Source organism: Aythya ferina (assembly GCF_964211825.1).
Source record: "Aythya ferina genome assembly, chromosome: 4".
Classification (NCBI taxonomy): domain Eukaryota; kingdom Metazoa; phylum Chordata; class Aves; order Anseriformes; family Anatidae; genus Aythya; species Aythya ferina.
Window position 1 is genome coordinate 13375403 of NC_140300.1, and position 11072 is coordinate 13386474.

The following is an 11072-nucleotide window of genomic DNA, read 5'->3' on the forward strand; positions in this document are numbered from 1 at the left end:
ATAAGTTTTTAATTATGAAGCCAAAGATGCTTGAAAATGTGTTTTCCTTGGGTGTACAAGGGAAGTGATTTTCCAGTTAGAATTAGACAGCATCTTAATGACTGGAAGTTAGGAACAGAGGTAAATAGAGATATTCAGGAAAAAAGTTGAAAAATGAGAAAAAGTAGCCAGACTTGAAAAACCTATGCACATTTTTCTTAGAGGAGGGGAACAATCAAAGCAAAGTGATCCCAACAAATGACAACTAACCAGCAGCTCAGGGGGAGAGGAAAGGAGAAAGAGTGACATTCAGATATCTTTGCACAATAGGAATGTAGCTAAGACTTTTTCTGAGTAAGAGCTAAAATAGTTATATTTTAGCCTACTACGTTTCTTTGCTCCACATCCTTTGAAGCATCTTTGAATTTATTCCCTATTTATATATAACATTGTCACTATTTTTTTTTTCTAATCTCTAAACATTAAGGTCAACCTGAGGCCAAGTCTGGATGGTCTATAAGACCTAAATTTGGTTTGGCTAAGAGAATACTTGTAACTGGGTCATGTGATACTGCCCTTTCCTTTTCTCTGGAATCTCTTGGATTAGAGAGCGATGGTCTTAAAAACTTACACAATACTCTGAAAATTAGTCCATCAGTCTATCAATCATTCAATTGCTTCTGCAGCCCACTGTGGTGATTGTGAAAAATACAGTAGTCCCTGGGGTGACCTTCAACAGGGAATTTGCGAAATAAATCTTTTCACAAGATGTTTGAAAGGAATCACTATGTTTTGTTTTGTTTTGTTTTAAATGTTTTTCTTCAGTTTATGCCAAAATTTCCCTGAAATGATTCTACTTCTTCTAAAAATATCCCAGCATCTTCATATACACAAATACTGTACATATGTGATCGCATGAATGGGTTAACATTTCTAACCCTGTTACATATGAATCTATATATTTCTCTGGAAGAATACTAAAGTTTATACAATGAAAGGCAGATCCAAATCCACAAACTGTTTATACAAGGACAAGCTGAACAACTCTGGTCAAATAAAATATAAAGAAAATATCGCAGCTAGAAATTATTTCTGAGAAATAAATCATGGAATTGGAAGAAAGTTTAACTTTAAATGTTTTGGCTTTATTGTCCAGTTCCATAATGTGGAGTGTTTCAACACACTCCTAAAAGTGCCCCTTCACAATGGGGGTAAAACACACTGACTTGCATCTTTTGGATTTAGGTTGGCTTTATGTTTCCAAATACATTTTCCCACCCTCATATGACTCCCTGCTGTAAAATGTTATGCCAGAGAAAGGAAAAAGAAAAATAGAATATGTATCAGGGTTCACATTTTGGACATTGAGTAATGGTGATTAAACTTATCTAGAGTCAGTTACTGCCTCAAATAATAATATTTCAAATGCCATTCAAACTTTTCTTGGAGCTGTCTGCAGAAATCAGGATAAAGACTACAGTTTTAAACTCAGGGGAAAAACAAAGGCTTCAGAATTTAGAAAAGAATGACCTGAATTTAGGCACCTGCAGAGCTGATCATTTCAGAGGTCTTGGCTGGGTTTTAGAAGAACCTTCCTGCATATTCCTTGCCAACAGTCATCACTAACCTAACAAAGCTACCAAATTGTTCCATAATACTCATAAGCTAACATTTTTTATCTGCCTTATGATTTGATAAGTATTGAATTTAACTTCATAAACTCTGGGGTGCCAAATTCCCTTCATTTTAGACAGCTGAAGAAAGTCACTAAGCTCATTCTTAGAATGAAGGAGCCAAAATTACTGTTATCAGTACTTTAAATGTAAGCACAGATCAAAAGACAAAACAAAGGTGTCTGCATGAACACATAGCATAAATAACATAGTAAACGGATGCACTGAAAAGGTGTGCTACATGTAGCAGGTTGTCCAGAGAATGTGAAGGAAAAGGCAAGAAGAAAATACTGTATGTAACAACAGAAGTAGTGAAAAAACACGTGAGAACTTTTCAGACAGAAACTGGATTAAAGGAGTTTGGAGCTCTCTGTGAAGGATTTGTCTCCTCTTTGATTTCTTCTGTGTTTAGGGAAACAGGGTTTTGTATGTTGTAAATGAGTGGGATTGCATCAGAGATGCCAGATTCAATTATCACTCATCCTAATGAAATCAGTTTGTGAATCTGTGCACATTGGGTAACTGTTCTGTTTAAAAAAAAAAAAAAAAAAACAAAAAACACAGTAATAATACTGATGTTAATCTGGTGCTGTGTTGATTCTTTATCTGTGAAAGGAATTACAAATTATTACATTATTACAAATTACAAATTATTAAATTATTACAAATTACAAATTACAAATGGCAGATGGATGTACCAAAAAATAGTAGGGACTAAATGGTGACTATATGCTACAATGCTACTTCAAAGTTTTATAAAATATGAGAAGCCAGCCTTCTGATATTTTTTTTTTTTCAAATGTGAATTTCCACAGCATTTAAAGCCTACACATTCTATTAGGAAACTAATCAAAGCCCTGTGAATTCAGCAAGTTGCTGCTTGAATTTTCTCCCCAGTGAAGGAGTAACATTTTTCACAAATATATGATGGGAGAGCAATGTTTTTGAGCTGGGTGCAGCTATATAAACTTGAAATTGTAAAGAGTAATGGGTTTTTCCACTTGCTGGGGTCTTCTTTAACTGGTATCACAGGTGATCATTGAATTGGAGTCCATCTCTACTGAAGGAAAAGATAGCGACTCGTTGTTTATATTCCCACAGTGAATCACTCTATAGTTAATCAAGATCACAGGCCACTGAAAACAAAACAAAACAAAACAAAACAAAACAAAACAAAACAACAACAAACAAACAAGATTTTATCAACTTGGATTAAAAAGCAATCTTCCTGCTCAAAACAGAAAATGTTGTCCTCCGGAGCTATGTCCTTGTATTTGGAAGAAAAAAGCCATAGATTAGGTATTAAAGAGAAATTGTTACTACTTATAAAACCCTCTATGTCAGCATTATTTTTCTATCTCCAAATAATTCATGAAGTAGTTTTTCAATAGTGGAAGCTGACTGCCATGTATAACCATTGAGTAGACATGGTTAGGAGATTGACACTAATTTGGCTAGACCTATGTAGAAGTTCAGACTGAGGTTTCTTGGAGAGAGATGTTTTATTTCAAACAATAGCTTCAGGAGATAATATAAAGGTAGAATTACATTAATTCTTGAATCCTATATATTACTGAGGTAATGTTTTACTACACGCCACCATGGTCCCAACTTTATTTGTGACTATTAATTTTAGTGAATATATATCTATATTAATAAAGACCATGTATTTCACAAATGATTAATATGTTGGTTGATAACTAATAATTAAGCCCACAAATGACCTTTAATCATTTATCGGCAGTCCTGGCTATTGGAGGAGGTCCCAGTCGACTGGCGGCTAGCAAACATGACGCCCATCTACAAGAAGGGCCGGAGGGCAGACCCGGGGAACTATAGGCCTATCAGTTTAACCTCAGTGCCAGGGAAGCTCATAGAGCAAATTATCTTGAGAGTCATCATACGGCACTTACAGGGCAAGCAGGCGATCAGGCCCGGTCAGCATGGGTTTATGAAAGGCAGGACCTGCTTGATGAACCTGATCTCCTTCTATGACAAAGTGATGCGCTTGGTTGATGAGGGAAAGGCTGTGGATGTGGTCTACCTTCAGTAAGGCTTTTGACACCATTTCCCACGACATTCTCCTCAAGAAACTGTCTACTCATGGCTTGGACTGGCATACGCTTCATTGGGTTAGAAACTGGCTGGATAGCCAGGCCCAAAGAGTTGTGGTGAATGGAGTCAAATCCAGTTGGAGGCTGGTCACTAGTGGCGTCCCCCAGGGCTCGGTACTGGGGCCAGTCCTCTTTAATATCTTTATCGATGATCTGGATGAGGGCATCGAGTGCACCCTCAGTAAGTTTGCAGATGACACCAAGTTAGGTGCGTGTGTCGATCTGCTTGAGGGTAGGAAGGCTCTGCAGGAGGATCTGGGTAGGCTGGACCAATGGGCTGAGGTCAACTGTATGAAGTTCAACAAGGCAAGTGCCAGGTCCTGCACCTGGGGCGCAATAACCCCAAGCAGAGCTACAGGCTGGGAGAGGAATGGTTGGAGAGCTGCCAGGCAGAGAAGGACCTGGGAGTGATGGTTGATAGTCGGCTGAATATGAGCCAGCAGTGTGCTCAGGTGGCCAAGAAGGCCAACAGCATCCTGGCTTGCATAAGAAGCAGTGTGGCCAGCAGGTCTAGGGAAGTGATTGTTCCCCTGTACTCGGCTCTGGTGAGGCTGCACCTTGAGTACTGTGTTCAGTTTTGGGCTCCTCGCTACAAGAAGGACATGGAGGTGCTCAAGTGAGTCCAGAGAAGGGCGACAAAGCTGGTGAGGGGTCTGGAGAACAAGTCCTACGAGGAGCGGCTGAGGGAGCTGGGCTTGTTCAGCCTGGAGAAGAGGAGGCTCAGGGGCAAACTTATCGCTCTTTGTAAGTACCTTAAAGGAGGCTGTAGCGAGGTGGGGGTTGGTCTGTTCTCCCGTGACAGGACGAGGGGGAATGGGCTTAAGTTGAGCCAGGGGAGTTTTAGGTAGGATGTTAGGAAGGACTTCTTTACCGAAAGGGTTGTTAGGCATTGGAACAGGCTGCCCAGGGAAGTGGTTGAGTCACCTTCCCTAGAGGTCTTCAAAAGACGTTTAGATGTAGAGTTTAGTGATATGGTTTAGTGGAAGACTTGTCAGTGTTAGGTCAGAGGTTGGACTTGATGATCTTGAGGTCTCTTCCAACCTAGAAATTCTGTGATTCTGTGATTAATTAAACAAACTGCAGCTGCATGTACCCAACATTGTTATAGATTTTGTAATTATATGATAATTCTAGGAGAAATTCAGCTGATTACCAGGATCTGGATCTTGGAAGTTTCCTTGAACTATTCTGATTTATTAAATGGTGGTGCTTGACAAAAGGCCAATCATATGCTTGATATTAGTCTGTGTTGTAAAATGTACTTTATAAACACTAAATTAATACCAGCAAAAAAAAAAAAAAAAAAAAGATGACCTGCCAGGTAGCACAGGGTTCTACTGAGTTGCACAAGATCTGCCAGGAGGCAACACCACTTGACATTCAACAAATGAAGGTAACAAGGTGGGAATTTGGAACAAGACTGAGAAACAAACTCATACCTTTTACTTAAACTACACTGGTGGTTAATATGCATCCTTTTTTCATCACTAATTCTATTAGACAGTTTACCAAATACCTAGTCAAAATATCATACTGAGTAAGTTATTGATACAGTCACAGGAGAAAGAGAATAAAATGTTTAACACCTGCTCCTAATAAATCACTGGAATGTTGTATTTAATGGACTGCTGGAAAAGAAATGAAGTTCTAGTCTCTATGTCACTGATAACAACAGAAGATTGGAAAAACAGAGCAACACAGAAGAAACAAAAAACAGTATTTTGATTCTCAGTTCATGGATGAATATATATTATAACTCAAGAGGTAAAATTTAAATGTTGTATTTATTAGAAGACTATTATTAAGGCTACAAAATCAATCAGTTAAAACTTTGTAAAAGAAATACATTGTATTGTCTCTACAGCCTTTTCTGAATACAGACAGGAAAAGCATATAACAGGATCTTTAATTACACAATCACTTGCTATTTTTTCTGCAGGAGGTCTGCTTCACTCAGCAATGACTGGTACTTCCTAATTTTTCCTTCGGTATTTCAATACTGTGTTTTTTAAAACACAGTCCCTTGTTACATTTAGGATACACCATCTGAGCTCTTCTACGTAGACAGATTTGTCATTAACTTTTCTTGTCCATATCATTTTAAATTTTTTAAAATATAACTGTGAAGAGAGAGCAAGGTTGAAATTTTTGGTACCCGATTTTCAGCACGATAGCATGATTTTTCAAAGGACTATTATGACACTATTTACTGGTGTTTCTGCTCAGACCATAGTTCCCAACAATTTGGTATTTCAGCTGCATATCTTCAAAACTTCAGGGATTATGATCCCAGAAATCCATATTAAGCAGCAAAAACACTTAGCAAGAGATTTTCAGCAGGGCACTGAATTATTAATGTTCTGTGAAAGTCTGTTGCAAAACCTACATTTAAAGTGGACATAGGCATCTCCAGGCTGAAGGTTATGGTTCACTTCTGAAGATTAACACAGCCAGAATTATCTCAGTTCTTGATCACAGTTAACAAACTACTGATGAACAAAGGAGATTCACAGCACTGCTAACCAACCAGCAGAAAATGGTATAGACTGTGGCGTGTGAAATCTGCCCTAGATTTAAGAACATGAATTGAATGGCTAGCCATAGTCTGATAGACTTGCCAGATAAAAGATGTAGAAATGCTCCCTGTAAGTGTGGATGATTGGTTGCTCTTAGAAAATATGTCAGAGATAGCTATTTACTTACAATGTAATATCCTAACAGTTGGACAACTTCTTCAGAAAATACAAAACTTGAGCAACAAGATAGAACTAAGCTTGAGCTAAGTCTAACATGTCTATCTCACATCTATGGGTGAATTTGTGATGAACGACCTTCTAGTCCTTCTTGAAAAAACTGAGAACTATGCAAAAAGGTAGATAAAACTCGACATATGGACCAAGAAGAAACAGGCAGTGTAACTCTGTAGTAGTGTTGTGGGCAAGCCAAAGATCTGGGAATACTTGGTTCTGGGCCTTTTTCCAGTATTTTCTATTAAGAGGCAGTAAAACGCTAAAGCAAAAATTTGAATCAAAGACAGGGTAATAGTTAATGTCTTGACTAGCTCAATTATCAAGAAGTCCCAAGCCACTGGGCTATTACAGAAAGGTGGAGATCATTCTCCCCATCCCAGTATTTTTGAATAAAAATTGTTGTGGCAGTTGTGTTCTGGACAGCTTTGTATTTAACACATTCATTAAACATATTTGTTAAGCATATTTAGCAGATCAGAGTATTCAAGATAAAGAGTCAGGCTTCTTAATTTTTTTAATCTTTTACTTTCACATTCAAAACACACATATAGTCACAAGCCCCCATGCGTTAAAGTGAAAAGTTACATGCCTGAGTGGCACCTGTGGTCAGTGGCTGATACGCTTGAACTCTTTTGTCACAATTATTTTTAAGTTCACTGAAAATGAGGCAACTCCAGCCTGAAATCCATGAATCCATTTCAGAGCTCAGGTGTTCCCAACTCAACAGACTGTAGAGATAGAGCTTAGGGATATGGTTTAGTGGGGACTGTTAGTGTTAGGTCAGAGGTTGGACTCGATGATCTTGAGGTCTCTTCCAACCTAGAAATTCTGTGATTCTGTGATTCTGTGATAGAAAACAAGCATACATACAAACAAAACTTAAAGATCACACTCCCTTTCTTTAATGTCTTTTGTTTTCTATATTGAATAGAAAAGATTTAATTAAAAGACAGAGTTAGTTTAGAGGCTTAGTTTCATCAAGTGTTGCTTAACTGGTACAAGATGACAAAGCTAATATACTCAAATCCACTTCTTGACATTCCATGCTACTTGGGAGCCAATATCTGCTCTAGATATTCACCATATGGAGTGCAAGGCTGACACATATCATTAACTTAGACACTTGAGACGTGATGCTATACTGATAAGATTAAAAAAAAAAAAAGCAGAAGTAGATGATAGTCTAAGCTACTGTCCTTCTCTGAATAATATTTCTTGTCTAGTATGCTTCTACAAAATAGATCATGTCAGAAAATAATTTGTCAGCCGAAAGTAATACTATAAAAGTTTCCTGCTGCTTTGTCTTGTGCAGCTATCTAAGGAATTATTTTTTTTTCCATGAACTATCTGTCCATATTATCGCTTGCAGCAAAATGCCCAGACACAGCATGCAAAAAGAGGACAAAATATTGATTCAGATTTGTCCTGCCTCCCAAACGAAAATTAATAAGAAACTACTCCCTCAAGGAAGCAGAAAGAAATTACAGCCCTCTCTTACCTTTTCCTTCCCCTTCCCCTTTCTCATAAACTGTTGAACACGGATAAAATAATGAACACACTAATTACAGTTCAGATCATGTGAAACAAGTAAGGTGGCAAAGAGAAGCAAATTTCCTTGCATAAAACGTGTCTGGTAGGAATAGTCTAATTAATTAATACTTATATAATATAATATAATAACTTATAATAACTAAACTGTTTGAGAATTGGAAAGCAAGCTGACATTAAATAAACTTCATTTTTGCTTATCCCCATAAGAAATCCTGTTCTTGAGAAATATAATTTCTGATAAATTAAGGGCTATGTGTAGTCTTAAGAAGATTCCAGATGCAGAGTTACACTTGTTTGGGGTACTCTGGGGAAGTGAGGGGAGGAGAGATGGAATTCAGGTTCCACTTCAATACCATTTTCAGCTGGAGCTCAAAGTAGGGTATGGACTGCGGGCACTGAGAATTCTCTCTGTTCCAAGTTTGTGGGTGCGAGTAGATTTTATATATAAACACACGATCAAGCAAGGGGTGTCCAACCCAGAATTTTTCTTGACAGACTTTCTGCAAATAAATATTTGATTGATAAGAGATTGTTTTATTGTTGTAGAAATATGGCAGCTGTTTCAAAAGAACTGTCAACACTACTGAAAATGTAGAAAACCTAACTATGTGGATGTTTATATTCTGCTTGTGAGTATAGATCCCTATGCTAATGCTAACCAAGTGGGTATAGCATGGTATCACAACATGCAGAGAGAGAAGCTTGACAGCTTTGAATGGCCACATTAGCAACATCAGACACTTTACCACCTAAGTTAGTAAAGCTGTTTCCCAACAAGGCTATTCTCTCAGATTCTATTCTACACTATACTACACTGCACTGGTTTTAGTCAGCAAGCTAGCTTAGCCAGAGCTAAGTCAGGAGGAGAGGAGAAAGGGAAGAGGCAATGTCTTGCCTCTGCAGTAGGCTTTTTGCAAAGCATGCACAGCCCAAGAGAACTGACTCCATCATTTTCATCCATCGTATTCCATCACATTCCCACTCACTATTGTATTAAAATGAGGACCTACTAAGAATAAAGTCTCAGTAGTCTACAGGTCATAAATACAAGTTGTACAAATTTGTGCTCAAAGAAAACAATCCAAATTCAATCCAAATTCATCTACTAACAAACTAATTTTGATTGAAATGGCACATTAAATTCTCCAGAGGTAATAGATGTGTAAACAAAATGTAGTGCTTCCTGCAACTGAAACATTTGGATTTAAACCAGAAGGTTAAGATTGCCTGAGCCTGTAGTTCAAACACTTCAGGAAAAAAAAAAAAAAAAAAAAAAAAAAAGGAAAAAACAAAACAAACAAACAAAAAAAACCGCTCAAATCCCAAGACAAAGTTAACAAGTACAGGTTTGTGCTTCTGGTAAAAGTTACTTTAAATTACCAAAATATTATCTGTTAAATAACAGCAGCTGCCATGGTGAAGATATAGTAGAAAATCTGTATTTCTCAAAATCTCTTGCTTTGGCCAAAAATTTGGGTTATTTTGCCTCAATTCAGACATATATATATATATTTATATTAAAGCTACCAAAAATAAAAATTAAAAGTCCAAAGGCCAAATATTTATTTATAGTTAGTAGGCCAACAAATAAGGAATGGTTTTTAAACCTCTTATTCACACTACTGAGAGCTTACAAAAACTGGACTTAAATAAATAACCATTAATACATTTTTTTTCTTTTTTTTTTTTTTTCTTCTTTTTCTTATCCCCTTAGGGCTGGATACTTACACAGCTCTTTAATCTGCAATTTGATTGATGTCTTCAGCTATTTTAGAAATAAACATGACTGCAGAAATGTACTTCAAATGTGGTTTACTGTGAGTGGTCTCTAAAGCTTGGTGTATTAACAGCTCCCCAAAACCTCTTCCATCCTCCTCATGCAGAGCAATACCTTCCTGAACTGCAGGACCTCACTGTGTCTCTCTGTGTTGCCAATAGAAATGTTAGTAGAATCAAACCCTTAACAAATGTATGTCAACATGGTAATAATAGATTCCAGTCGTGCACAGACTTATGCATGTGCTTAATATCAAGCACATGAGTAACTCCAGGCTAGAACCTGAGCATACAAAAGAGCATAGTCCAATTCATTGAACTCCTGTGTACTTTTTGACAGGTATCCTTTTGTTCACCATCTCCACCCCAGCCCCCAAAACACAATTCTCCCTTTTATTAGATTCCTAAACACAGATTTTCCATCAGTTAGTACTTTTAACGTCTCAGACCAAATAAAATTTCTAAAAACATTAGAATATATTATGCAAATGCAAAAAAATTCCAGCAGTTCTAGATTTTACTAAAATAAATAAACAAACAAACGTACCCTAGCCTTCTATGTTGAATATACAGGAAAGTTAAAAATTTTAAGAAAAAAAAAAAAAAAAAGCAAAATAAACAAGCCATTGTCACATAATGAAATTCAGTGGGAATTGTGCCAATGCTAGGACAGTTTTAGAAACCCACATAAATGGACTAAAATCTTATCTTGAACTCATCTTACTTTTCTCCTGTCTGCTTTTTATATACGCCTCCAAGGTGACAATACAGTAAATGATTATATGCAACATTTGATGTGCTATGTTGAGCACTACAGGGTTAGTTGAGGACAGCTTCAGTCTTCACTTCCTGGCTTCTGTGAGTTCATCAGTAGTCTGTCAAGATGTTTTTTATCCCCACATGTGAGTAGGAGACAGCACTATTTAAAGGCAAGACAATCATTTATTACCTCTTTTTATTTAAATATACAGGTTTTCCCTATGCTACAGTACTTCTTACAGAGTCTTGAGTTGTGTCTTAAAACTAGAAATTGCTACATAGATCTGACTTTAACTCTCAGTGAGTATCAGAAAAGACATTTTGATGTAAAATGCTTTGGCTTGTTGATTCCCAGCTGTAACAAATCTTTCTTTCCTTCTCTTTCTTTCTTTCTTTCTTTCTTTCTTTCTTTCTTTCTTTCTTTCTTTCTTTCTTTCTTTCTTTCTTTCTTTCTTTCTTTCTTTTTCTTT